The sequence below is a fragment of the Rhinopithecus roxellana genome, chromosome 11 (assembly GCF_007565055.1).
Source record: "Rhinopithecus roxellana isolate Shanxi Qingling chromosome 11, ASM756505v1, whole genome shotgun sequence".
NCBI lineage: Eukaryota > Metazoa > Chordata > Mammalia > Primates > Cercopithecidae > Rhinopithecus > Rhinopithecus roxellana.
In genome coordinates, this window is record NC_044559.1 from 124,056,236 (window position 1) to 124,082,657 (window position 26,422).

General features: G+C 43.1%; 1 protein-coding gene across 1 annotated transcript in view; it reads left to right on the forward strand.

Annotated features, from left to right (window-relative positions):
• LOC104682677 (translation initiation factor IF-2-like) overlaps positions 1–26,422 on the forward strand; it is a 230,986-nt gene that overhangs the window by 154,707 nt on the left and 49,857 nt on the right. The window contains exon 7 of the mRNA XM_030940174.1: positions 25,162–25,283. The gene's annotated coding sequence lies outside the window, so the exon portion shown is untranslated. The remainder of the gene's footprint in view (positions 1–25,161; positions 25,284–26,422) is intronic.

Here is a 26,422-nt window from a genome sequence, read left to right on the forward strand (position 1 = left end):
ATTATAAGGGATAACTTATTTACGAATATCTGTATGCCAACAAATTAGATAACTTTTATTTATTTATTTATTTTGGAGACAGGGTCTCACTCTGTTGCCCAGGCTGGAGTGCAGTGGTGCAGTCTCGGCTCACTGCAGCCTCCACCTTCAAGGCTCAAGCAATCCATCTGCCTCAGCCTCCGAAGTAACTGGGACTACAGGTGTGAGCCATCACACCTGGCTAAAAGTTAAATAACTTAGATGAGATAGGCAGATGCCTAAAAAGCCACAACTACTGAAACTGGCTCAAGAAGAAAGGGACAATTTAAATAAATCTATAACAAAGAGATTGAATTAATCATCAGAAAACTACCACGATGAAAATTCCAGGCCCAGGTAACTTGACTTTTGAATTCTAGCAAACACTTAAATAGTAATTAAAACCAATTCTTCACCAACTCTTCGAAAAAATAAAAGGGTATAAAACACTTTCCAAATTATTCTATTATGCCAGTAGTACCCTCATGCTAAATCCCAACAGTATCCCTAGAAAGCATCTATCGAGTATAGATGTGAACATCCTGAACAAAATACTAGAAAAGTGAAACCAGCAACATATAAAAAGATTTATGCCTCATGACCAAGTGGGATTTATCCTAGAAATGCAAAGGTGGTTTAACATCTGAATATCAGTTAATGTAATACATGATACCAATAGAATAAAGGACAAAAAACACAAGATTATCTCAATAGCTGTAGAAAAAAAGCATTTGATGAAATATAACAATCTTTCATAATAAAAACATTCAATAAACTAGAAACAGAAGGGAACTTTCTCAACCTGATAAATGACATTTATGAAAAACCCACTGTTAGCATTACACTTAATGGTAAAAGACTAAATATTTTCACTCTCAGATCAGGAATAAGACAAAGATATCTGCTCTCATCACTTCTATTCAGTATTATACTAGAGGTTCTAGACAGGATAATTTTAAGAAGTAAAAACATCCAGATTGGGAAGGAAGAAGTAAAATTATTTCTATTAGTAAATGCAATGATCTTGAATCTAGAAAAATCCTAAGGAGCTTAATAAAAAAAGAAGAAAAAAAAAGCCTTAAAACTGAGGTATGAGTTCTGAAAAGTTTCAGGATAAAAGATCAACATACAAATATCAATTGTGCCAGATGCAGTGGCTCATGCCTGTAATCCAAACAGTTTGGGAGGCTGAGGTGGGCAGATCATTTGAGGTCAGGAGTTCAAGACCAGCCTGACCAACATGGTGAAAGCCTGTCTCTACTAAAATACAAAAAGTAGCTGAGGCCGGGCGCGGTGGCTCAAGCCTGTAATCCCAGCACTTTGGGAGGCCGAGACGGGCGGATCACGAGGTCAGGAGATCGAGACCATCCTGGCTAATACGGTGAAACCCCGTCTCTACTAAAAAATACAAAAAACTAGCCGGGCGACGAGGCGGGCGCCTGTAGTCCCAGCTACTGGGGAGGCTGAGACAGGAGAATGGCGTGAACCCGGGAGGCGGAGCTTGCAGTGAGCTGAGAGCTGGCCACTGCACTCCAGCCTGGGCGGCAGAGCAAGACTCCGTCTCAAAAAAAAAAAAAAAAAAAAAAAGTAGCTGAGTGTGGTGGTGTGTGCCTGTAATCTCAGCTACTCGGGAGGCTGAGGCAGGAGAATCGCTTGAACCCAAGAGGCGGAGGTTGCAGTGAGCTGAGATCATGCCACTGTACTCCAGCCTGGGTGACGGAGTGAGACTGTCTCAAAAAAAAAAAAAAAAAAAAAAATCAATTGAATGTCTATACATTTTTAGTGATCACTCTGAAAATGAAACGTAGAAAACAATTCCATTTATAATAGCTCAAGAAAAAATGATACTAAGGAATAAATTTAACAAAAACAGTGCAAAACTTATAGTTTGAAAATTATAAAACATTGTTGAAAAAAATTAAAGATGGTCTAAGTAAATGAGATAACATCACATGTCCACAGACTGGAAGGTTTAATATTGTTTCGATGGCAGTACCCCCAAGCTGACCTACAGATTCAATGCATTCATTACCAAAATTCCAGCTAACTTCTTTGCAGAAACTGATAACCTGATCCTAAAATTCATCTAGAAATTCAAGGGATCTAGAATTAGCTAAAACGATCTGGAAAAACAAGAACAAAATTGACAGACTCACTCTTCCCAATTTCAAAACTATCTAGAAAGCTAAGTAATCAAGACAGTATGGTTTTGGCATAATGAACCTTACTGTCCTGAGAGTTCAGAAATAAACTTTCACATTTATGATGACTTGATTTTTGACAAGGGTGTCAAGACAACTCAATGGGGGAAAGAATAGTTTTCTCCACAAATGGTGCTGGGACAACTGATATTCATATGCACAAAAATGAAGTTGGATTTTCTACTTCACTCCATATACAAAACTTAAACCCAAATAGATTAAGGACTTACGGGTAAGAGCTAAAACTATAAAACTCTTAGAGGATAACAGGCCGGGTGCAATGGCTCACACCTGTAATCTCAGCACTTTGGGAGGCCGAGGAGGGTGGATCACCTGAGGTCAGGAGTTCGAGACCAGCCTGGCTAGCATGGTGAAACCCTGTCTTTAATAAAAATACAAAAATTAGCTGGGCGTGGTGGCAAGTGCCTGTAATCCCAGCTACTTGGGAGGCTGAGGCAGGAGCATTGCTTGAACCCAGGAGGTTGCAGTGAGCTGAGATCGCACCATCACACTCCAGCCTGGGGGACAAGAGCAAGACTTCATCTCCAAAAAAAAAAAAAAACACTCTTAGAGGATAATATTAGGCAGTGGTTTCTTAGATATGACACTGAAAGCATAGGCAATGAAAGAAAAAAAGATAAACTGGACACCATAAAAATTCAAAACTATTGGTGGGCCATGGTGGCTCACGCCTGTAATCCCAACACTTTGGGAGGCCAAGGAGGGTGGATCACCTGGGAAGGCCAAGGAGGGTGGATCACCTGAGGTCAGGAGTTTGAGACCAGCCTGGCCAACATGGTGAAACCCCATCTCTACTAATAATACAAAAGTTAGCCAGGCACGGTGGTGAATGCCTGTAATACCAGCTACTCGGGAGGCTGAAGCAGGAGAATTGCTTGAACCCAGGAGGCAGAAGTTGCAGTGAGCCAAGATCATGCCACTGCACTCCAGCCTGGGCGACAAGAGTGAAATTCCATCTTCAAAACATAAAAATAAAAAAAATTAAAAATTAAAAACTATTGTTCTCCAAAAGATGCCATCAAAAAAAAATAAAAAACAACCCACAAAATGGGGAGAAAAATCATTTCTTGGGTGAGGGGCTTGTATATAGAATATATAAAGAACTCATAACTCAATAATAAAAAGACAAACCATGGAAGTAAAAATGGGCAAACATTTTGAATTTCTCCAAAAAAGGTGCCTAAATGGCCAATAAACCATGAAAAGATGCAACACCATTAGCTATCAGAGAGATGGAAACCAAATCCACAATGAGATGGCACTTCACGCCCACTAGAATTGCCGCAATCCAAAAGATAAGATGGCAAATATGTGAAGAAATTGGAACCCCACTATGCTACTGGTGGGAATGTAACGTGTTGCAACCTCTTTGGAAAGCAGTTTGGTAATTTCTCAAAAGGTTAAATATAGGATTATATGGCCCAGCAATTATATTCCTAGATATATGCCCAAGAGAAATAAAACCTTAGTCCACACAAAAAGTCATACACAAGCCAGGTGCTGTGGCTCACACCTGTAATCCCACCACTTTGGGAGGCCAAGGCCAGTGGATCACGAGGTCAGGAGTTCAAGACCAGCCTGGCCAACATGATGAAACCCCATGTCTACTAAAAATACAGAAATTAGCTGGGCATGATACTCAGGAGGCTGAGGCAGGAGAATTGCTTGAACCGGGACCCGGGAGGCAGAGGTAGCAGTAAGTGAGATCATGCCACTGCACTCCAGCCTGGGTTACAGAACCAGACTCTGTCTCAAAAAAAAAAAAAAAAAAAAAAAAAAAAGTCGTACATAAATGCTGTAGCAGCATTACTCATAAGAGCAAAAATGTGGACACAACACAAACAACTGACAGAGGATTAAGTGAATAAAATGTGTTCTATTGATACAATGGAATATTTTTTGATAATAAAAAGAAATAATGTACAGTAATGCTACAACATGGATGTACCTTGAAAACATTATGCTAAGTGAGAGAAGCTAGCTTTAAAAGACCTCATATTAGGCCAGGCACGACTCACGCCTGTAATCCCAGCACAATGAGAGGCCAAGGCGGGTGGATCACCTAGGGTCAGGAGTTTGAGACCAGCCTGGCCAACATGGTGAAACCCCATCTCTACTAAAAATACAAAAAATTAGCTGGGCGTGGTGGCGGGTGCTTGTCATCCCAGCTACTCAGGAGGCTGAGGCAGGAGAATCACTTGAACCCAGGAGACAGAGGTTGCAGTGAGCCGAGATTGCCCCATTGCACTCCAGCCTGGACGATATGAGCAAAACTCCATCTTTAAAAAAAAAAAAAACAACCTCACATTACATGATTCCATTTAAAGGAAATGTGTAGAATTATCAAATCTATAGAGAGAGAAAGTAGATTATTGTGTGCCCAGGGCTGGAAAGGTTAGGGGAAAATGGGAGTGACTAGTAATGAGTAGGGAGTTTTCTTTTCAAGTGTTGGATTTGTTTTTTTGCTTTTGTTTTTGTTTTATGTTTTGGTTTTGTTGTTGTTGTTGTTGTTGTTTTTCCATATAGACAGGGTCTCGCTATGTTTCCCATGCTGGTCTCGAACTCCTGACCTCAAGCAATCCTCCCACCTTGGCCTTGGAAAGTACTGGGATTACAGATGTGAGCCACTGCACCTGGCTAAAGTGTGTTAATGTTATAAAATTGTATGTGATGATGGTGGGACAACTCTGAAAACATATTAAAAACTATTGAATTGTATACTTCAAATGAGTGAATTATATAGTATGTAAGTTTTATCTCAATTGTCTTTTTGAAAAAATTATAAAAACCAATAAAAAATCAACAAAATTTAGCACATTAGCAGGTAAAATAGAAAAATATATAGTTCTCTCAATAGATGCAAAAAAGAAAAAAAAAAACACTCTTTTATGATTTTTTTTTTTTAAGACAGAGTCTCATTCTGTCGCCCAGGCTAGAGTGCAGTGGCACAATCTCGGCTTACTGCAGCCTCTGCCTCCTGGGCTCAAGTGAGTCCATGCCTCAACCTCCCAAGTAGCTGGGATTACAGGCACACACCACCATGCCCAGCTAATTTTTTTTTTTTTTGAGATGGAGTCTTGCTGTGTTGCCCTGGCTAGAGTGCAGTGGCACAATCTCGGCTCACTGCAACCTCTGCCTCCTGGGCTCAAGTGAGTCCATGCCTCAACCTGCCAAAGAGCTGGGATTACAGGCGCACACCACCATGCCCAGGTAATTTTTTTTTTTTTTTTTTGAGACGGAGTCTTGCTGTGTTGCCCAGGCTGGAATGCAGTGGTGCAATCTCTGCTCACTGCAACCTCCACCTCCTGGGTTCAAGAGATTCTCCTGCCTCAGCCTCCCGAGTAGCTGGGATTACAAGTGCATGCCACCATACCAGGCTAATTTTTTGTATTTTTAGTAGAGAGCAGGGTTTCACCTTGTTAGCCAAGATGGTCTTGATCTCCTGACCTCGTGATCCGCCTGCCTCAGCCTCCCAAAGTGCTGGGATTACAGGCATGAGCCACCATACCCAGCTGATTTTTTAAAAACAACATTCATAATCAACAAATAATTGAAGGAACGTTTTTGTTGTTGTTGTTGTTGTTGTTTTGAAACAGAGTCTCACTCTACCACCCAGACTGGAGTGCAGTGGGGTGATTTCAGCTCACTGCAAAACAACCTCCACCTCCCGGGTTCAAGCAATTCTCCTGCCTCAGAGCCCCAAGTAGCTGGAACTACAGGCACCTGCCACCACACCCGGCTAATGTTTGTATTTTTAGTAGAGTCTGGATCTCACCATGTTGGCCAGGCTGGTCTCAAACTCATGACCTCAGGTGATCCGCCTGCCTCGGCCTCCCCAAGTGCAGGAATTACAGGTCTCAGCCACTGCTCCCAGCCAATTTTTTAAAAGCAACATTCATAGTCAACAAATAATTGAAGGGAACTTTTGGGACCTGATAAAAGGTATCTACCAAAAACAAATTTAAATAAAACATACTTAATGGTAAAGCACCAAATGTTTTTACTCTAAGATTGGGAACAAAGCAAGAATGTTCACCTTCCCACTTTTCTTCCTTTTTCTGGAGGGCCTAGATGATGCAATAAAGTAAGAAGAAGAAAAAGAAAGGCTTACTGGTTGGAAAGAAATAACTAAAACAGTCTTTATTTATAGGTCATGACTACATGTGTGGAAAATCCTAAAAAATGTACTTTGCTAATCGATGAGTAATATTAACAGGATCATATGATAGTCAATATACAAAAACCAACTATATCTTTTATGCTAGCAGCAAATAATTAGAAAATAAATATTAATATCATTTATAATGATATACAAAATAAAATTTTTAACAAATTTAAATGTATGTGCAAGATCTTTACACTAAAACTCTAAAATATTGAAATTTTTAAAAACCTCAGTAAATGGAGAGATATCTATGTTCATGAACTAGAAGACATAATATCAACATAAAGATTCAGTACAATCACTATTACAGTCTCAGAAGGATTTTTGAAATGGAAAATCTGATTCTAAAATGTATATGGAATATCAAAGGATCTAAAATGACCAAAATAATTCTGAAGAAGAATGAACTTGGAGGTTTTACACTGCCTGATTTTAAGACTTACTATAAAGCTACAGTAGTCAAGGCAGTGAGGAAAAACTCAAAATATGTTCCTACATTGATGGATATTGATTTGGCCAATTGATTTCCAATAGAGATTAAAGGTAAAACTGAATGGAGAGAAGATACTCCTTCTAACAAATGATTGTGGCACAACTGGGCATCCTTATGGGGAAAAAAATGAACCTTGACCCTTAATGTCACTACACACACAAAACTGAATTCAAAATGGATTGTATGCCTTAAATGTAAGAGCTGAAAGTAGAAAATACTAGGAGAAAATCTTTACAACCTTAGGATAGGCAAACATTTCTTAGGGCACAAAAGCACAAACCATTAAAAATGATAATAAATTGACTTCATTGGACCTTAAAACTTCTCCCCATCTAAAGATAGCAAGCCACAGACTGTAGAAAAAATACATATATACATATATATGACAAATTATTCATTTCTAGAATAGACAGAAAAAATTTGATAACTCAATAATAAGACAAATAACCCAATTACCCAATAATGCAAATAAACACAACCCAATAAGACACATTGACCATTACAGAAAAGATTTGAAGATTTGAAGAAACATTTCTTCAATTATCTTCAAATAAAATATGTAGAATATATATGTATTAATAAGCACATGAAAGGATGTTCAATGTCTTTAGTCATCGGGGAAATGGGAATTAAAATCATAATAGGATTAACTACTCACTCAGTAAAATAGCTAAAATTTTAAGCCTGCCCATACCAGTAATCAGTTACTATGTGGAGCAAGTGGAACCCTTATACATTACTGGTGGTATGTAAATGATACACCCATTTTGGAAAACAGTTTTGCATTCTCTTATAAAGTTAAACATATGTTTACCATATGGCCTAGGAATCCCTCTCCTAGGTATTTACCCAAGAAAAGTGAAAATACATATCCATATAGATACTTTTTTTTTCCACTTTGGGAGGCCGAGGTGGCTGGATCACTTGAGGTTAGGAATTCAAGACCAGCCTGGCCAACATGCTGAAACCCCATCACTACTTAAAAAACAAAAATTAGCTGGATCTTTTACATGAATGTCTATATCAGTTTTATTCACAATATTCAAAGCCTGAAGACAAACCAACAGTTCATCAACAAGTGAACAATCAAATTATAGTATATTCATATTAAATACAATGAAATAGGAGTCAGCAGTAAAAAGAAATGAACTACTGATAGACCCAACAATGTGGGTAAATCCCAAAAATATTATGCTGAGTGAAAGAAGCTAGACACAAAAAAAGTATACTATATGATTCCAATTGCATGAAATTCTAGAACAGGCAAAATTAATATGTAAGAAAACAGATCAGTATTTGCTTGGGTTCAGGAATGGTGGAAGGATTGATTGAAACAGTACATGAACTTTTAGGGGTGATAGAAATGTTCTGTGTCTTGATGCAGATGTGTTTATTTGTCAAAATTTATTTTACTGTATGCTTAAAATGGGGCTATATATTATTAGTAAATTAAACTGTTTGTTCTAAAAAGTAAATGTGTGTGTATAACATTTAAGGAACCCTAAAATAATTTTAATTATTTAAATAGGGAACACGATATCTCAAAATAATTTTAGACTTTCTCTCCTTTTGAAGAAACGTTAACGCCTCCATTTGGACAAACTATAATAGAACACATTTTTATAGTAACAAGTGCTCCAGTCGTTTAAAGAGATCCTAACCTTTGAGTTTGAGTCTCAGCTAGGAATAAATCCTTTTAAGTTCTACATAAAAAACACTCTCTTGAATTCCGTAGAAAGAAAACACTGCCCGCTTACAGAATTTTTCACTGCCAAAAAGATTGTGGCTAAGAGGTAGCTCTTTTTGATGGAGAAAGGACACCTTCAAAAATCTCTCTACTTTCTATGGCTCGCACCTGTAATCCCAGCACTTTGGAAGGCCGAGGCAGGTGGATCACTTAAGGCCAGGAGTTCGAGACCAGGCTGGTCAACATGACAAAACCCTGTCTCTACTAAAAATACAAAAATTAGCCAGGTGTAGTGGTGCTTACCTGTAATTCCAGCGACTTAGAAGGCTGAGATGAGAAGATCTCTTGAACCCGCAAGGCAGAGGTTGTAGTGAGCTGAGATCACGCCACTGCTGCCCTCCAGCCTGGGCAACATAGACCCTCCATTTCAAAAAAAAAAAAAAAAAAAAAAAGGCCAGGTACGGTGGCTCAAGCCTGTAATCCCAGCACTTTCAGAGGCTGAGGCAGGGTGATCTCCTGAGGTCAGGAGTTCAAAACCATGGCCAACATGGCGAAACCCCATCTCTACTAAAAATACAAAAATTAGCTGGGCGTGGTGGAGGGTGCCTGTAATCTGAGCTACTTGGGAGGCTGAGGCGGGGAATCACTTGAACCTGGGAGCTGGAAGTTGCAGTGAGCCAAGATCGCACCATTGCACTCCAGCCTGGGCGACAGAGCGACACTCCGTCTCAAAACAAACAAAAAAAAAGGATAAGGTAAAATACTAATTCTTAGTAAACTGAAAAATTAAGTATGTATATCATAATATCTAGAGTTACCACTAAATAAATAAAAAGACAAAAAGCTGTATGGAGAGATATCATCAAAAAGAAATCATAAATTAAATTGGAATAGTAGAAAATATTCACATAATCCCAAAGAAGTCACAAAAGAGGAGACAAACATAAACCAGAGAGAACAAACAGAAAACAAGTAATAAAATGTTAAACCGAAATCCAGGCCGGGCACGGTGGCTCACGCCTGTAATTCCAGCACTTTGGGAGACCGAGTTGGACGGATCACCTGAGGTTGGGAGTTCGAGACCAGCCTGACCAACATGGAGAAACCCCATCTCTACTAAAAATACAAAATTAGCTATGCGTGGTGCCACATGCCTGTAATCCCAGCTACTCGGGAGACTGAGGCAGGAGAATTTCTTGAACCCGGGAGGCAGAGGTTGTGGTGAGCCGAGATCGTACCATTGTACTCCAGCCTGGGCAACAAGAGCAAAACTCCATCTCAAAAAAAAAAAAAAAAATCCAACCACATCCATAATTTTAAAAAATGCAAATGGTTTAAATGCAGCAATTTGAAATCAGAGATTTCTGGGCGTGCTGGCTCATGCCCCTAATCCCACCAGTTTAGGGGCACTGCTTGAGCCGAGGAGTTCAACACCAGCCTGAGTAACATAAGGAGACCCTGTCTCTACAAATAATAACAATAATAATAATGATGATAAAGAAAGAAAATTAGCCAGTTGTGGTGGCTCACATCTGAGTAGTCCCACCTACGCAGGAGTGTGAGGTGGGAAGATCACTTGAGTACAGGAGGTCAAGGCTGCAGTGAGCTGTGATTGCACCACCATACTCCAGTCTGGATGACAGAGCAATACCCTGTCTCAACATATACAAATAAATAGAGATTATCCAAATGGATGTTAAATGACAGCATATATACATGCTGTCTATGAGAAACTCAGTTCAAACATAATGATATAGGCAGCTTTAAAATAAAAGGATATGTGGCTCATTCCTATAATCTCAGCACTTTGGGAGGCCAAGGTGGGCGGATCACTTGAGGTCAGGAGTTTCAAGACCAGCCTGGCTAACATGGTGAAACCCCATCTCTACAAAAAATACAAAAAACTACCCAGGCATGGTGCTGGGTAATTACAGGTGGTGCACACCTGTAATCCCCTCAGCTGCTGGGAAGGCTGAGGCAGGAGAATCGCTTGAACCTGGGAGGCAGAGGTTGCTGTGAGCTGAGATCGTGCCACTGCACTCCAGCCTGGGTGACAGAGCGAGACTCTGTCTGGAAAAAAATAAATAAATAAAACAAACTGTAACAAACTTAGTAGAGTTGAAATCATACAAAGTATGGCCTTTAACATAATGAAACTAACCTGGAACTGAATAAGAGAAAGAAAAATCCCCCAAATGCTTAGAAATTAAACAACACACTACTAAATTGTTCATGGATCAAAGAGGAAGTTCCAAGGGAAATTACAAGTTATTTCAAATTGAGTGAAAATGAAAATAGAACATATCAAAATTTGTGGGATGCACTTGAAATAGTGATTGGAGGGCAATTTATGCCATCAGATGCTTATATTAGAAAAAGAAAAAGGTCTTAAATCAATAGCCTGAGCTTCCACTTCAAGAAACTAGAAAAAGAAACTAGCAAACTAAACCTAACCAAGTGGAAGGAAGGAAACAAGGATCAGAGAAGAAATCAACAAAATTGAAAATAAACAAAAAAAGAGTAGCGAAAATAAACGCTGGTCCTTTGAAACAGCAATAAAATTAATAAACTTCTGGAAAGACTGACAAAAAAGATAAAACACTAAATTACCCTTATTAGGAATAAGGGAAAGATATCACTCCAGATCCCACAGACGTTAAAGGGTATTATAAGGGAATACTATGAACAACTATATCCACATAACTTCAGGCATGGCAGAAGGAAGTGATTACACAAAGGGGCATGAGGACACTTTGGAACTGAGGGATATGTTCATTTTCATGATTATGGTGATGGTTTTACAGATGTATACCTACATCTGCAAACCTGGGCATCATAACCCAGGCAATGAGAATATCTGGAAAAAAAGTTCAAAGGCTGAGTCCTGGGTACTCCTTCATGTAAAGGGCAGGAAGACAAGGAAGATCCATTTGTCAAACTATACACTTGAAATATGTACAGTTTATGATCTGTAAAGCATACCTCAATTAAGCTATTTTTATCTTTGTTTTTATTTTATTTTATTTGAGACAGTCTCATTCTGTCGTCCAGGCTGGAGTACATTGACCTGATCTCAGCTCCCTGCAGCTCCCATCTCCCGGGTTCAAACAATCATTCTCCTACCTCAGCCTCCCAAGTAGCTGGGACTACAGGTACATGCCACCACACCTGGCTAATTTTTGTAGTTTTAGTAAAGACAGGGTTTCACCCTGTTGGCCAGGCTGGTCTCAAACTCCTGACCTCCAGTGATCCGCCCTCCTCAGCCTCCCAATGTGCTAGAAATACAGGCCTGAGTCACCTCGCCAGGCCCAATTAAGCTATTTTTTAGAAAAACCGTTATGAAGCAGTAAACTATTCCTTGGCGGTGGTTAGGGCATCCGTTACCTACCGTCAAAACTGTCCTTACTGGCTAGGCACAGTGGCTCACGCACTTAGGGAGGCCAAGGCGAGTGGATCACAAGGTCAGGAGATCGAGACCATCCTGGCTAACACAGTGAAACCCCATCTCTACTAAAAATACCAAAAATTAGCCGAACTTGGTGGCATGCGCCTGTGGTCCCAGCTGCTTGGGAGGCTCTGGCGGGAGAATCGCTCGACCCGGGAGATGGGGGCTGCAGTGAGCCAAGGTCACACCACTGCATTCCAGCCTGGGTGACAAAGAGAGACTCAGTCTCAAAAAAAAAAAAAACTGTCCTTACCCCTGCACAATAAGCTTTTATTATTCTTCCGCTATTGTCTTTCTGAAGTCACAGTGTGTCTCTAACTAATATTTCTACTGTGTGCAATGAAATATTGATATTTTTATCCACATATCTCATCCTCTATACACTGAATTATAAAACCAGAAGATTTTAGTGTCTTCTACTGCTCGATTCACTTAAGTAGAGGATAGTTTTTATCATCTAGTGTCATCAATGATAGTACACTAAATTATTCAGAATTATGTTCACCAGCAGAGTTCCTAAAAACACATGAATCAAAAGCTAGTTTGGGCCTCAGGGAGAATCCACTGCCTTCATTAATGCTACAGACTCAAGAACTGTACCCTCAATGATCCCAGTGGGATGGTGAAACCCAGGTGAAGTTCACTCAATGTGCAGCACATCTCAGTGATCAAAGGAAGACAGCCGTGGAACACGTTATAGCATGTAATTACAAGCTGGAACTCTCTCGGGTGCACTAAGCTTGGGCACCGTAAGATGTATCTCTTTGCTGTCATTTGTTGTTAAGCAGCAATATGCAATTTATGTGTCCTAACAGCCTGGCAATAGACTCTTCTTCATTGGGAGGACAGAACAACATGCACCGACCAACTCCACTACAGCCCCATTTTATTTTCTTTTTTTTGAGACAGTCTCACACTGTTGCCCAGGCTGGAGTGCAGTGACACAATCTTGGCTCACTGAAACCTCTGCCTCCCAGGTTCAAGTGATTCTCCTGCCTCAGCCTCCCAAGTAGCTGGGATTACAGGTGCCCGCCACCACACCCAGTTAATTTTTTGTATTTTTAGTAGAGACAGGGTTTCACCATATTGGCCAGGCTGGTCTTGAATTCCTGACCTCGTGATTTGCCTGCCTCAGACTCCCAAAGTGCTGGGATTATAGGCATGAGCCACCATGCCCGGCCTGTTCAGATTTTTAAAACAGGCTGGGCATGGTGGCCCACACCTGTAATCCCAGCACTTTAGGAGGCTAAGGTGAGAGGATCTCATGAGCTGAGGAGTTCAAGACCAACCTGGGCAACATAGTAAGACCTCATCACTATAAAAAACAATTTTTAAAAAAAATAGTCTGGCATGGTGGTACATGCCTGCAGTCCTGGCTAGTTGGGAGCCTGAGGTGGGAGGATTGCTTGAGGCCAGCAGTTTGAGGCTGCAGTGAGCTATGATTGCACCATTGTATTCCCAGTCTGGGTGACAGAGTGAGCAACCCTGTCTCAAAAAAAAAAAAAAAAAAAAAGTGAAGGTGAGGAAGATTCAACAAAACAGAATGAGGAGTAGGTAATGAAGTAAGAGAATAGTGATGTCCTTGAAGCCAAGAAAAGATAGAACTTTATGAAGGAGAAAATGAACAACTTTGTGAGCGACTGCCAAGAGTTCTAGGAAGACAAGAACTGAAAACCATGAGATTAAGAAATATGCAGATCTTGTTTTTTCTACCAGCTTTACAGAGATATAACACATACCACACAATTCGCTCATTTGTAGAGTAGAATTCAGTGGTTTTAGGATATTTAAAGAGTATTACCACCATCACCCCCATCCATTTTAGAACATTTTAATAATCTCATTCATGCCATAGCATGTATCAGTAGTTCCTCCCTTTTATGGCTGAATGCTATTCCATGGTATGGTTATATCACATTGGATATATCACATTTCATTTATTTCTCCATTCAGCAGTTGATGGACATTTGAATTCTTCTCATTATTTAGCTATTATGAATAATAATATGCTACTATGAACATTCCTGTACAAGGCCGGACGTGATGGCTCACGCCTGTAATCCCAGCACTTTGGAAGGCCGAGGCAGGTGGATCACGAAGTCAGGAGTTCAAGACCAGCCTGGCCAAGAGGGTAAACCCCGCCTCTACTAAAAATACAAAAAAAAAAAAAAAAATTAGCCAGGTGTGGTGGCAGGTGCCTGTAATCCCAGCTATTGGAGAGGCTAAGGCAAGATAATCACTTGAACCCAGGGGAAAGAGGTTGCAGTGAGCTGAGATCATGCCACTGCACTCCACCCTGGGTGACAGAGTAAGACCCTGTCTCAACAACAAGAACAAAATAATTCCTTTACAAGTTTTTGTGTAGACATTCCATTTCTCTTGGGTGCATACCTAGGAGTGAAATTGGTGGGTCAAATGGTAACCATGGAAACTTTTAAAGGAGCTGCCTGTTTTCCACAGTGGCATTTTCCATTCCCAGCAGCATATGTGAGTGGTTCCAATTTCTCCATATTCTCCCTAACTCTTTTTACCTGGTGTTTTCATTATAGCCATGCCAGTGGGTATGAAGTGGCATTTGATTGTGGCTTTGATTTGCATTTCCCTGATGACCAATGAGGTACAGCATCTTTTCGTGTGCTTTTTGGCCACATGTGCATCTTCTTTGGAGAAATACCTCCAGATCCTTTGCCCATTTTTTGTTTAGATTGTATGTCTTTTTAGTATTGAGTTGTAAGAGCTCTTTATATAGTCTAGATACAAGTTGCTTATCAGATATGTGATTTGTGAAAATTTTATTGTATTCCATGGGTTGTCTTGCACTTTCTCAATAGTGTCTTTTGAAGTGCAATTTTTTTTTATTTTGCTGATGTCCAGTTTCTCTATTTTTTCTTTGACTTCTCTTGCTTTCAGTGTCATATCTCAGAAGCTGTCACTAAATCCAAGGTCATTATTTCTATGTTTACTTTTAAAAGGTTTGTATTTTGGGCACCTACATTTAATATTTCACTCTGTTTTGAGTTAATTTTTGTATATGGTGTGAGGTAAGGGTTCAACTTCATTTTTTTGCTTGTGGCTATTCAGTTGTCCCAGTATCATTTGCTGAAAAGATCCTTCCTTCCTTCCTTTCTTCTTTCCTTCCTTCCTTCCTTCCTTCCTTCCTTCCTTCCTTCCTTCCTGCCTTCCTTCTTTCCTTCCTTCTCTTCTTTCTTTTATCCTCACTCTATCACCCAGGCTGGAATGCAGTGGTGAGATCTCAACTCACTGCAACCTCCACCTCCCAGGTTCAAGCAATTCTTCTGCCTCAGCCTCCTGAGTAGCTGGGACTAAAGGCGTGCACCACCATGCTCAGCTAATTTTTGTATTTTTTATGGAGACAAGGTTTCACCATGTAGCCCAGGCTGGTATTCTTTCCTTACCAAATGGTCTTGGCACCCTTGTCAAAATCAACTGGCCATAGGTACAAAGATGAAACGTGGAGATCTTTGGTGATCTGAACAATAGCAGTTTTTATGAAATGATGGAGACAAAAAATTAATGGGAATGGATTCATGGCAGAATGGGAAGAGAGGAATTGGAAATAATGAGTAGAAACAAGTATATTGAGGAGTTTGCTAGCAACAGTAGCTGGGGGATGGAGCCATAACAGGGGCTGAGGAGTTCAGCCCCTAGCTAAAGACCTCTATGTGATCTTTCAAATTTGACCATAGGCGATTACACGGACTTGTCCTGGCAGGCCTCGTAGGGAAGGCTGCCCTCTCCACGCCAGACTTGGCACACAGCCAGTGCATGACAGTCGTGAAGGGTGCTGTGGTCAAGGACTCAGGCCCCATGGGCAGGCCTTGCTCTCACACATCTGCATTCCTAGTCCAGGTGCCTCCATTTGAAATCTCTTTAGGGTATCTGGCTGAGGCCTTCCTCAGACGCCTCTCCTTATCACAAAGAGAAGAAGGAATCTTGCTTTTCTCTACTTGGACTTGATTATTTTCCACACTTAACCCTTCCCCTTATATCTGATCCTCTGCACACTGTTCCATGAGGGAAAACAGAGCAGACAGGAGTGGACATTCCCTCCAGGTGAGCCCCTTGCTTAAGGTATGGCATTAGATGATTAAAGGCTTGGCCGGGCGCAGTGGCTCATGCCTGTAATCCCAGCACTTTGGGAGGCCAAGGAAGGTGGATTGCTTGAGGCCAGGAGTTTAAGACCAGACTGGCCAACGTGGTGAAACCCCATCTCTGCTAAGAACAAAAACTAGCTGGGCGTGGTGGTGCATGCCTATAATTCCAGCTACTCAGGAGGCTGAGGCAGAAGAATCGCTTGAACCAGGGAGACAGAGGTTGCAATGAGCCAAAATTGTGCCACTGCACTCCAGCCTCGGTGATAGAGTGAGACCCTGTCTCAAAAAAAAAAAAAAAAAATATATATATATATATATATATATATACACACACACACACACACACACACATGGCTTGACTGGTGCTTTCATTTAGGCTTGTTTTAATCACGTCTCATACTAGCTAGAGAGCTCTGAAGAGCCACACTGAGCCCCCGACAGAGGATGTCTTGTTTGGTTGGTTGTTTTTCTATGGGAGGCATTACCAGCAAGATCATGTACTGATGAGAATGGGCCAATAAAGAAGGACTAATGAAATAGAAGACAGAGAGAGGGCGGCTGGAGGCAGAAGGCATGATGGATACTGTGCTTTGCCGGGATCCCCTCTCAGGGCTGGTGCACCCAGCCCCTGGCTCCTGGCAGGGAAGGTTCATAGCTGTGTCCCTTACTGGGAATGCCCTCAGCCACAAATAACTGCCTTGCCCAAGTGTACTCCCCTCCCAATAGGTGACCCATGGCCAAGACCAGGGTCACAAAGGAATGGTCTCCAGCCCAGCTCCAGAGCACCCTATAGAATTGCCTGAAGCTTTAGCTGCACTTGCATTTTGGGTTAGTTTCTTCTTCTGCTCAGTTCTGTCTTCCTCACCTGCCTACACGTGCCTCTCAACAGCATTTCTGTGTGCAACACTCCACCTCTGTTTCCAGGGAATATCTAAGATGATTGGAGTAGTCCTGGGAAGCAGACTCTAAGATGAGACTTTGGAGCTGGATTCCTGCTGGCAGGCTGGCAGTAGGGACCCCATCACTAGTGGTGGGCAGAGTATGGACAGATCTGGGGTGCTGCAGCAGTTCAGGGGCTGACTTTCACCTGGAGTGGCCCGGACTCCTCTGGCGTATTCTCTAGCTCCTTCGGCGTGTGCTCTCTCCCTTCCCTTGTCAGGCCCACGGCATCCTCGGTTGGGCTTTGCTGGGACCTGACCTGTTACTAATCTATAATCAGCATTGTATCTTTTGAGCTCTTGACAAGCCCCTGATGATGGGATGAGGATGGGGGACAGGTCAGCAGAGGCTGGAGGACTTGCTGAAGAGCTGGCCTCACACTCTCTTCCCTTCTTCTCCCAATGTCATCCATCTCTCAGGTGACACTCCTGCCAAGGACTTTGAATTCATCCCCCTTTTCCCCTCACCTGGCCACCCAAGCACCTCCAAGCTCGCCCTCCCTAAACTCTGCACTAAAGGCAGGAGGGACCCCATCACTCAGAGATCATTATTGGCTCTCCACTGTCCTCAGGATAAACCGAACTCCTGGGATGGCCTTTTAGGATTTGGACCCTCCCCAGCCTCATCCGCTAAAGAGATCGGGAAAGGGCCAGTTGGGGTGCACAGGCCCAAACCCAGGTCTCTGAGGAAATCCCCCTGAATATCACTGCAGATGACCATGGTCCACCCAGCAACATACAAATGTGAGCTCTGTGACAGGAAGGACTCCTTTGGGGGGAAAAAAAAAAAGAGTTTCCACAGGCATAGGATGCACTGGCTGTTGCAGTGTCTCTGGTTCTAGAGACTGAGAGAGATGGGAAGCTATTTCTAAGTTTCTGACTATTGCTAAGCACCACGGGTTCATAGAGAAGAAACAGCGGCAGGCTCAGGACAGTTGATTATCACCAATTCCAAGGGCCTCCTAGGCAGAGTTTGAGGAAGTCTTAACCTGTAGCTGGAGAGTAGGCAGAGAGGAGGACCTGACTCAGAGCTGAATCTTCACAATAGCAGAGCCTCGGAGAAGGTTGAATTCTCGGCCCCAGCAGGTCTCTGGGCAGGGTCAGGGCCTAATAGGAAAGGAGTGTGACCCTGAGACTTGAGATGGGAATACTGGATGGATGCAATTAAGAACCTTGAATCTACTGGGCTTGCAAAAGTGGGCCGTTTCTTCTTGTTAAAAAAATAGTATTCTCTACTTGCTTAAAGATGTTGCAGAAACTTTAAATGAGGTAGATGTTTCACAAGATGAAGGCTGCAACCCTCATGATTGCCCCCTCTTCCTCTCCTGGCAACAAGACCAGTAACAGGTCAAGTTCCAGCAAAGTCCAACTGAGGCTGCCCTGGGCCTGACAAGGGAAGAAAGGGAGCACACGCCGAAGGAGCTGCAGAATCTGGCTAAGCCCTGCTGGCAGGAGCTAGAATATGCAAGAGATGGAATCCCAAGGTGCTGGATCCAGAGCAGTCGAATGTAAAGCTGGATAAGTTGGCATTTATCAATCTGAGAGCACTCCCTTGTTATAAGGATTTAACACCCTGGCAGATGTTAAGGCACCATGAAGATGGCTCTTGGGAGCCTGAAGGTAATGGGTCACATTCAAGAAAAGGCCTGTCACACAAAGGCAGAAAAAGCAGAATACCCACAAGCTGACTGTGTGCCACAGGAGAGCCTGGGAGGCCAAAGTGATGAAGAAAGGACTAGTGAGAGGGGTCCCAGAATCATGGAGAGTTCCGTAGTGACTGTCCCCTGAAGACCAGGGTTGATGAAAGGTGATACCGTTCACAACTGGGCTCCCTGCCAGGCACGGTGGCTCACACCTGTAATCTCATTACTTTGGGAAGCCAAGGCAGGAGGATTGTTTGTGGCCAGGAGTTTGAGACCAGCCTGGGAAACATAGTGAGACCTTGTCTCTGTAAGAAATTTCAAAATTAGCTGGGCATGGTGATGCATGCCTGTAGTCCCAGCTACTACAGAGGCTGAGGTAGGAGGATAGCTTGAGCCCAGGAGGTTGAGGCTGTGGTGAGCTGTGATTATGCCACTGTACTCCAGCCTGGGTGACAGAGCAAAACCAGGTCTCTAAAAATAAGAATAAATAAATAAAAAGCAACAGCTGGGCTCTCTGACATAGCAATGAGGATTCCAACCTTCCAAAATGATGGAGGCCAAGTGGCAGCACCTAATCATTAGAATCAAGGCAGGTGCAACTATCTCAATGAACACAAGGTTGGAATGGCAACTAGGAGGAGTTTCTCACACAGAGAACAAGGAATGGGGCTTATAGGACATAATTCTTAAAAGTCAAAAATGGTTAGGAGGCTAAAGGTAGTCACTACAGTAAGTCACGATCCCTTGTTTGTTTCTGGACCTGAACCTATTTTCAGGTCCGGAACTTACTGAATGAGAAGTCTGTGGCTGCAGAAACATGACAAATGTATTTAGTAGTGATCCCCCAGTCCTTCTGTAAAGAACTATGGCGGCTTACATGGGTAACCATGCCTAGGTGAAAGGGGAATACCTAGACTTTTTGAGGATTATTGGATAGAGTCTGGATTGACACTGAAACCTGGGATTCAAAGCATCACCATGGCTTCCCTCCTAAACCAGGGGTGGCTGGGGCCATGTGGTCCATGGTTCCCAACCTAGATCCAGCTCGCAGACCTGCCCAGTGGTCATTCCTCTGGTCATGGATGTACAATAAGACTGGACACACTCTTTAGCTGGCAAAATCCCCACCTGCAAAGTGGGAATTATTGCAGTGGGAAGGTCAAGCGGAAACCTCTGAACTCCTTTCTCCCACAGGAACAACAGTGAATCAACTGGGCGCAGTGGCTCATGTGTATAATCCTAGCACTTTGGGAGGCCGATGTGGGTGGATTATTTGAGGTCAGGGGTTTGAAACCAGCCTGACCAACATGGTGAAAACCCATCTCTATTAAAAACACAAAAAAATTAGCCGAGCGTGGTGGTGGGCGCCTGTAATCCCAACTACTTGGGAGGCTGAGGCAGGAGAATTGCTTGAACACAGGAGGTGGAGGTTGCAGTGAGCCAAGATGGCACCAATGCACTCCAGTCTGGGTGACAGAGCAAGACTCCATCTCAAAAAAAGGAATGACAGTGAATCAAAAACAATACCTAGAAAGCAATGCCACCCTCAGATCCTTAAAGAACGAAGGGCTAGTGGTCTCTGTCATATCCCCATTTCTTCCACCAGTCTGGCCCCTGCAGAAGCCAAGGGGATCACAGCAGGTGATGGGAGACTGCAGCAGACTTAACTAAGGCGTAGCCCCAGCAGCAGCTGCTGTGCCCATGTGGCAGCTTTGCTAGAGCGCATTAGCACCACTGCTGGCACAAGGCATATGACCATCCAGCTGGCAAATGTGTTCTTTCCCATCCCTCCCAAAACGATTAGAAGCAGTTACCATTCACATGGGACACGAAACAGTATACATTTCAGTTTTCCCTCAGGACTATGTTAGCTCCCTGCCTTCTGTCACATTACACTTGAAAGGGACCTGGACCATCTGGACATTCCACAGAATAAGACATTGGTCCTCTACGTTGATGACCTGGTGCTAATTGGACTTGAGGAGGAAGAAATGGCAAGTTCATTGGAGGCCTTGATAAAACATATGCCATTTGCAAGGTGAACAGTGAGCCCTGTTCAGGTTTAGGAGCCTGTGACATCAGGGAAAGGCTTAGGGGTCCGGAGGGCTGAAGTATGCAGGGATATCCCCTCCCCACCCCTACTAAGAAGATGCATAGCACTTGGTGATTTTGTTTGGCTGTGTCTCCATCCAAATTTCATCTTGAATCATAGCTCCCATAATTCTCATGTGTTGTGGTAGGGACCCGGTGGGAGATAATTGAATCACAGGGGGTAGTTTCCCCCATACTGTTCTCGTGGTAATGAACAAGTCTCACAAGATCTGATGGTTTTAAAGGGGTTTCCCCTTTCACTTGGTTCTCATTATCCCTTGTTTGCCACCATGTACGACGTGCCTTTGCTCCTCCTTCGCCTTCTGCCATGATTGAGAGGCCTCCCCAGCCATGTGAAACTGAATCAATTAAACCTCTTTTTCCTTATAAATTACCCAGTCTCGGGTATGTCTTTATTATAAGCAGCCTGAGAACAGACTAATACACATGGCAAGTCCTTTCAAGTTCTGGAGGTAGCAAATTCCATACTTGGGAATGCTGCTCCAGCCCACTGACTGGGTGACATGGAAGGCTGCCAGATGGGACCCAGAGCAGGAAGGGCCCTGCCGCAGGTCCTGGTTTCTGTACAAGCAGTCATACCCTCTACCCTAGCAGACCTTATATACTAGAGGGAACTGTGGTGGGAAAAGATGCTGTGGGGAGTTTGTGGTAAGCCCAGTAGGAGACTCACAGTGTAGCCCCCTCTGGTTTGGGAACAAGGCTATGCAGCATTTCACATAAAGCAGCTCCCATTGCACAACTCTCCCATTGGGAGAGTTGATGTGTCTGACCACAGGACATCAAGTAATGCTGTGGGCAAAGCCGCTGATCATGACCTGCATCGGCCAAATCCACCAGGTCACAGTTTGGGAGTCTATCCTCCTCAAGAGGGTTCCAGCAAGCCCATCCTAGATTGGAACCCATGCCAGGCCAGAGAGTACAAGTTAAATGCATGAGCTGGTAAGAATGAGGAGGATTGCCAGGCAAGGTGGCTCATGCCACTAATCCCAGCACTTTGGGAGGCTGAGACAGGCAGATCACTTGAGGTCAGGAGTTCGAGACCAGCCTGGCCAACATGACGAAACCCCATCTCTACTAAAAATACAAAAAAAAAATTAGCCGGGCATGGTGGTACATGCCTGTAATCCCAGCTACGCAGAAGGCTGAGGCCAGAGAATCGCTTGGACCCTGGAGGCAGAGGCTGCAGTGAGTCAGGGTCGTGCCACTGTGCTCCAGCCTAGGCGACAGAGTGAAACTCCATCTCAAAAAAAAAAAAGTTAATTAAGAATGAGGAGGATGAGGAGGTTTTGGAGATGTGAGCAGACAAGATTAAGGAGAAATAGGCATTTAGAAGAATGGGAAAGAGAATGGATTAGGGAAATATAGGACTTCCAGGCAGCACCAAGAGCACACTTGAAGTTTATAGCAATTTGTAACAAGCATGTGAAAAAAAGCTCAACATCACTGATCATTAGAGAAAGGCAAATCAAAACCACAGTGAGATACCATCAGAGTATCACTCTGACCACCAGTCAGATTGACCATTATTAAAAAGTCAAAAAATAACAGGTGCTGGCAAAGTTATGGAGAAAAAGGAACACTTATACAGTGTTGGTGGGAGTGTAAATTAGTTCAACCATTGTGGAAAACTCTGTTGATTCCTCAAAGACCTGAAAAACAGAACCACCATTCAACCCAGCAATCCCATTACTGGGTATATACTTAACAAAAAATAAATCATTCTATCATAAAGACACATGCACACATATGTTCATTGCAGCACTATTCACAATAGCAAAGACAGAGAATCAACCTAAATGTCCATCAGTGGTAGACTGGATAAAGAAAATGTGGTACATATATACCATGGAATACCATGGAATACTATACAGCTGTAAAAAAGAACAACATCTTTTTCTTTTTTCTTTTTCAACACGGATGGAGCTGAAGGCAATTATCCTTAGCAAACTAACACAGGAACAAAAAACCAAACACCGCATGTTCTCACTTATAAGTGGGAGCTAAACGATGAGAACACATGGACACAAAGGGTGGGGGATGAGGAAGAGTATCAGGAAAAATAACTAATGGCTGCTAGGCTTAATATCTGGGTGATAAAATAATCTGCACAACAAACCTCCATTACACAGGTTTACCTGTATAACAAACCTGCACATGTACCCCTGAATGTAAAAAGTTTAAAAAAAAAAAAAAAAGAGGCCAGGCACGGTGGCTCACACCTGTAATCCCAGCACTTTGGGAGGCTGAGATGGGCAGATCACCTGAGGTCAGGAGTTTGAGACCAGCCTGGACAACATGGAGAAACCCCCTCTCTACTAAAAATACAAAAATTAGCTGGGCATGGTGTTGCACACCTGTAATCCCAGCTCCTCAGGAGGCTGAGGTAGGAGAATCACTTGAACCTGGCAGACGGAGGTTGCAGTAAGCCGAGATCACTCCACTGCACTCCAGCCTGGAGTGAGACTCTGTCTAAAAAAAAAAAAAAAAAACAGAGAGATTTATGGCACTCTGTGACAGTGTCATACATTTTAGGTCATCATGGGTTTGCGTTTTTCTCCATTTGGCTTCAGCTGCCTGGGTGCAAGTGAAGAGTGAGTCATTAGTGGTATTTTCACTCGGGCCAGGATTGTACCTCAAGTACAACAGAAAAAAAGAGGAGCATGTGAGTTGAGGGTGTAAGCCAGAGGGTAATTATAGCAATGCACTGTGGAACCCAAGGTGGTTACCAAGGGGGGCAGAGGGCAAAGAGCCAAGGAAATGGATTGCAAGCCCCAGTGGGGCTGGAGGGGCCACTGGCATCAGGGTGAAGGAGGGAATGAGCTGCAAAGACAGATGGTGGAGGTGCAGAGTGGGAAGCTCAGATTTCTCCTGTCAGAGGACAGCAGTCTGGTTTCTCTTTAGCCTGGGTGACCCTATCTTTTAAAAAAGCCTAGCAGGTTAGGCTCTGGTAAAATAGTTTCTCCTGATGGCTGGCCTTGTTGAGAACAGAATGTTCTGGGGTATTTCAGAATGGAGACTTTCCCTTCCCCCTGCCAGAAGCACAGGGGATTTTTCTTCAGCCTTCATTGTGAGGACCTGGTAGAGCTCTGGGAGGTAAATTCAAAGGAGTGTGTGGGACTCTCTTCTGAATGGCTCCCCCTGAAGTTGTTAACTCTCAGGCTGCTCCACACTGAACCTCCAGCAATCCATCCATTGCAGTTCAGGGTTTTCTGTCCTGGAGCTGATTCCTGGGGAGGTTTTTGTTTGTAGGTTTCTGCTCTATTAAGTTGTGATTTTCCATAACTGCCTGTTTGTCTCTTCAATTTTGGGGACAGTGGTTTTCCTGTGACTTCACTCCTCTGACAGATCTAAAAACAGCTGTTGATTTTTCAGTTTGTTGAGCTTTTTACTTGTTATGACAGAGCATGACTTCTAATCCCTTTACATGTCAGGCCAGAAACAGCTATAAACTTTAACTCAATAAAAATATACCAAGGCCAGGCGCAGTAGCTCATGCCTGTAATCCCAGCACTTTGGGAAGCTGAGGCAGGCGGATCACAAGGTCAGCAGATCAAGACCATCCTGGCTAACATGGTGAAACACCGTCTCTACTAAAAATACAAAAAATTAGCCAGCCATGGTGGTGGGCACCTGTAGTCCCAGCTACTGGGGAGGCTGAGGCAGGAGAATGGCGTGAACCCCAGGAGGTGGAGCTTGCAGTGAGCCGAGATCACACCACTGCACTCCAGCCTAGGTGACAGAGTGAGACTCCGTCTCAAAAAAAAAAAAAAAACCAGAACTGAGTATGTCTAAGAATTGCGAAAAGGGGTAGAGATTCAGCTACACACTGAAGTTAGAGCAACAAAAAAGAGACAGCATGATTGGCAGGTGGCGTTCTGGACTCTGGGCAAATTGGAGCACTCACACTTCAGTACATACACCAATTCAGGCAAAACCCCCAAAATATGTTATTTTAAACTTTTAATTTTTGCACAGTGAGAACAAAATCTGAAAATGTCTTTCCAATTAGTTTATCAACCCTGAAACAAGGAAGCAGCAAGTCTGATGTCACTTGATGTGAGTCATGGAGGACACATTGGTAATTCCTCCCGTTTCTTTTTTTCTATTTGTGCTAGATTTGAATGTTTTTGTCCCCTCCAAAATTCATTAGACTAAAGTGAATTTTAGTCTCCTATGCAACACTATTAAGAGGTGCACCCTTTAGGAGGGGACTGGGTCATGACAGCGAACCCTCATGAATGGGATCGGGTGCCTCTACCAAAGGGCTTGTTGGAGGGAGTTTACTCCTTTTTTCACCTGTTTCATTTTTTCCGCCACGTGAAGACAGAGTTCCTCCTCTCCATTTTGGAAGCAGAGAGTAGCCCTCACCAGACCCCAATTCTGCCAGCACCTTGATCTTGGACTTCCCAGCCTCCAGAACTGTGAGCAGTAAATCTTCATTGTTTGTAAGTTACCCGGTCTGTGTTATTTTTTATAACAGCACAAACAAACTGAGACTGATATTGGCCCTGAGAAGTGGGGGTGTTGCAATAACAAATACCTGAAAACGTAGAAGCAGCTTTGAAACTGGGTAATGGGTAGAGGTTAGAACAGTTCTGAAGTGGCCACTAGAAAAAGCCTGTTCTGCCCTGAATGAGTCATTAAGGGCAATTGGAGTAACGGCTCAGAAGAAGAGGAGAGTTGTAGAGAAAGCTTCAGTCTCAGAGATTACTGAAGTGATCGTGAACAAAATGTTGGTTGAAATATGGACAATAAAGGTCATTCTGATGAGGTCTTAGGTGGAAATGAGGAGTATCTTGCTGGAAACTACAAGAAAGGTCACATGTTCAAAAGTGGCAAAGAACCTGTCTGAGTTTTGTTCATATCCTAGTACTTTGTAGAAGGCAGAATTTAAGAGTGATGAACTTGGCTGGGCATGTAATCCCAGCACTTTGGGAGTCTGAGGCAGGTGGATCACAAGGTCAGGAATTCGAGGCCAGCCTGGCCAACATGGTAAAACCTTGTCTCTACTAAAAATACAAAAATTAGCCGGGCATGGTGGCAGGCACCTGTAATCCCAGCTACTTGAGAGGCTGAGGCAGGAGAATCGCTTCAACCCAGGAGGCGAAGGTTGCAGTGAGCTGAGACCATGCCACTGCACTCCAGCCTGGGTGACAGACTGAGACTCCCTCTCAAAAAAAAAAAAAAAAAAAAAAAGAAGAAGAAGAAGAGTGGTGAACTTGGCTGGGCACAGTGGCTCATGCCTGTAATCCTAGCACTTTGGGAGTTTGAGGAGTGTGGATCACTTGAGGTCAGGAGTTTGAGACTCAGCCTGGCCAACATGGCAAAAACCCATCTCTACTAAAAATACAAAACCTAACCAGGTGTAGTAATCCCAGCCACTAGGAAGGGTGAAGCAGGAGAATCGCTTGAACCCAGGAGGTGGAGGTTACAATGAGCCAAGATTGTGCCATTGCACTCCAGCCTGGGCAACATAGTGAGACTCTGTCTCAGAAAACAAAACAGAAACCAGGCAGGCAGGCAGGCAGGAAGGAAGGAAGGAAGGGAAGGAAGGGGTGATGAATTAGAATATTTGGCAAAGAAA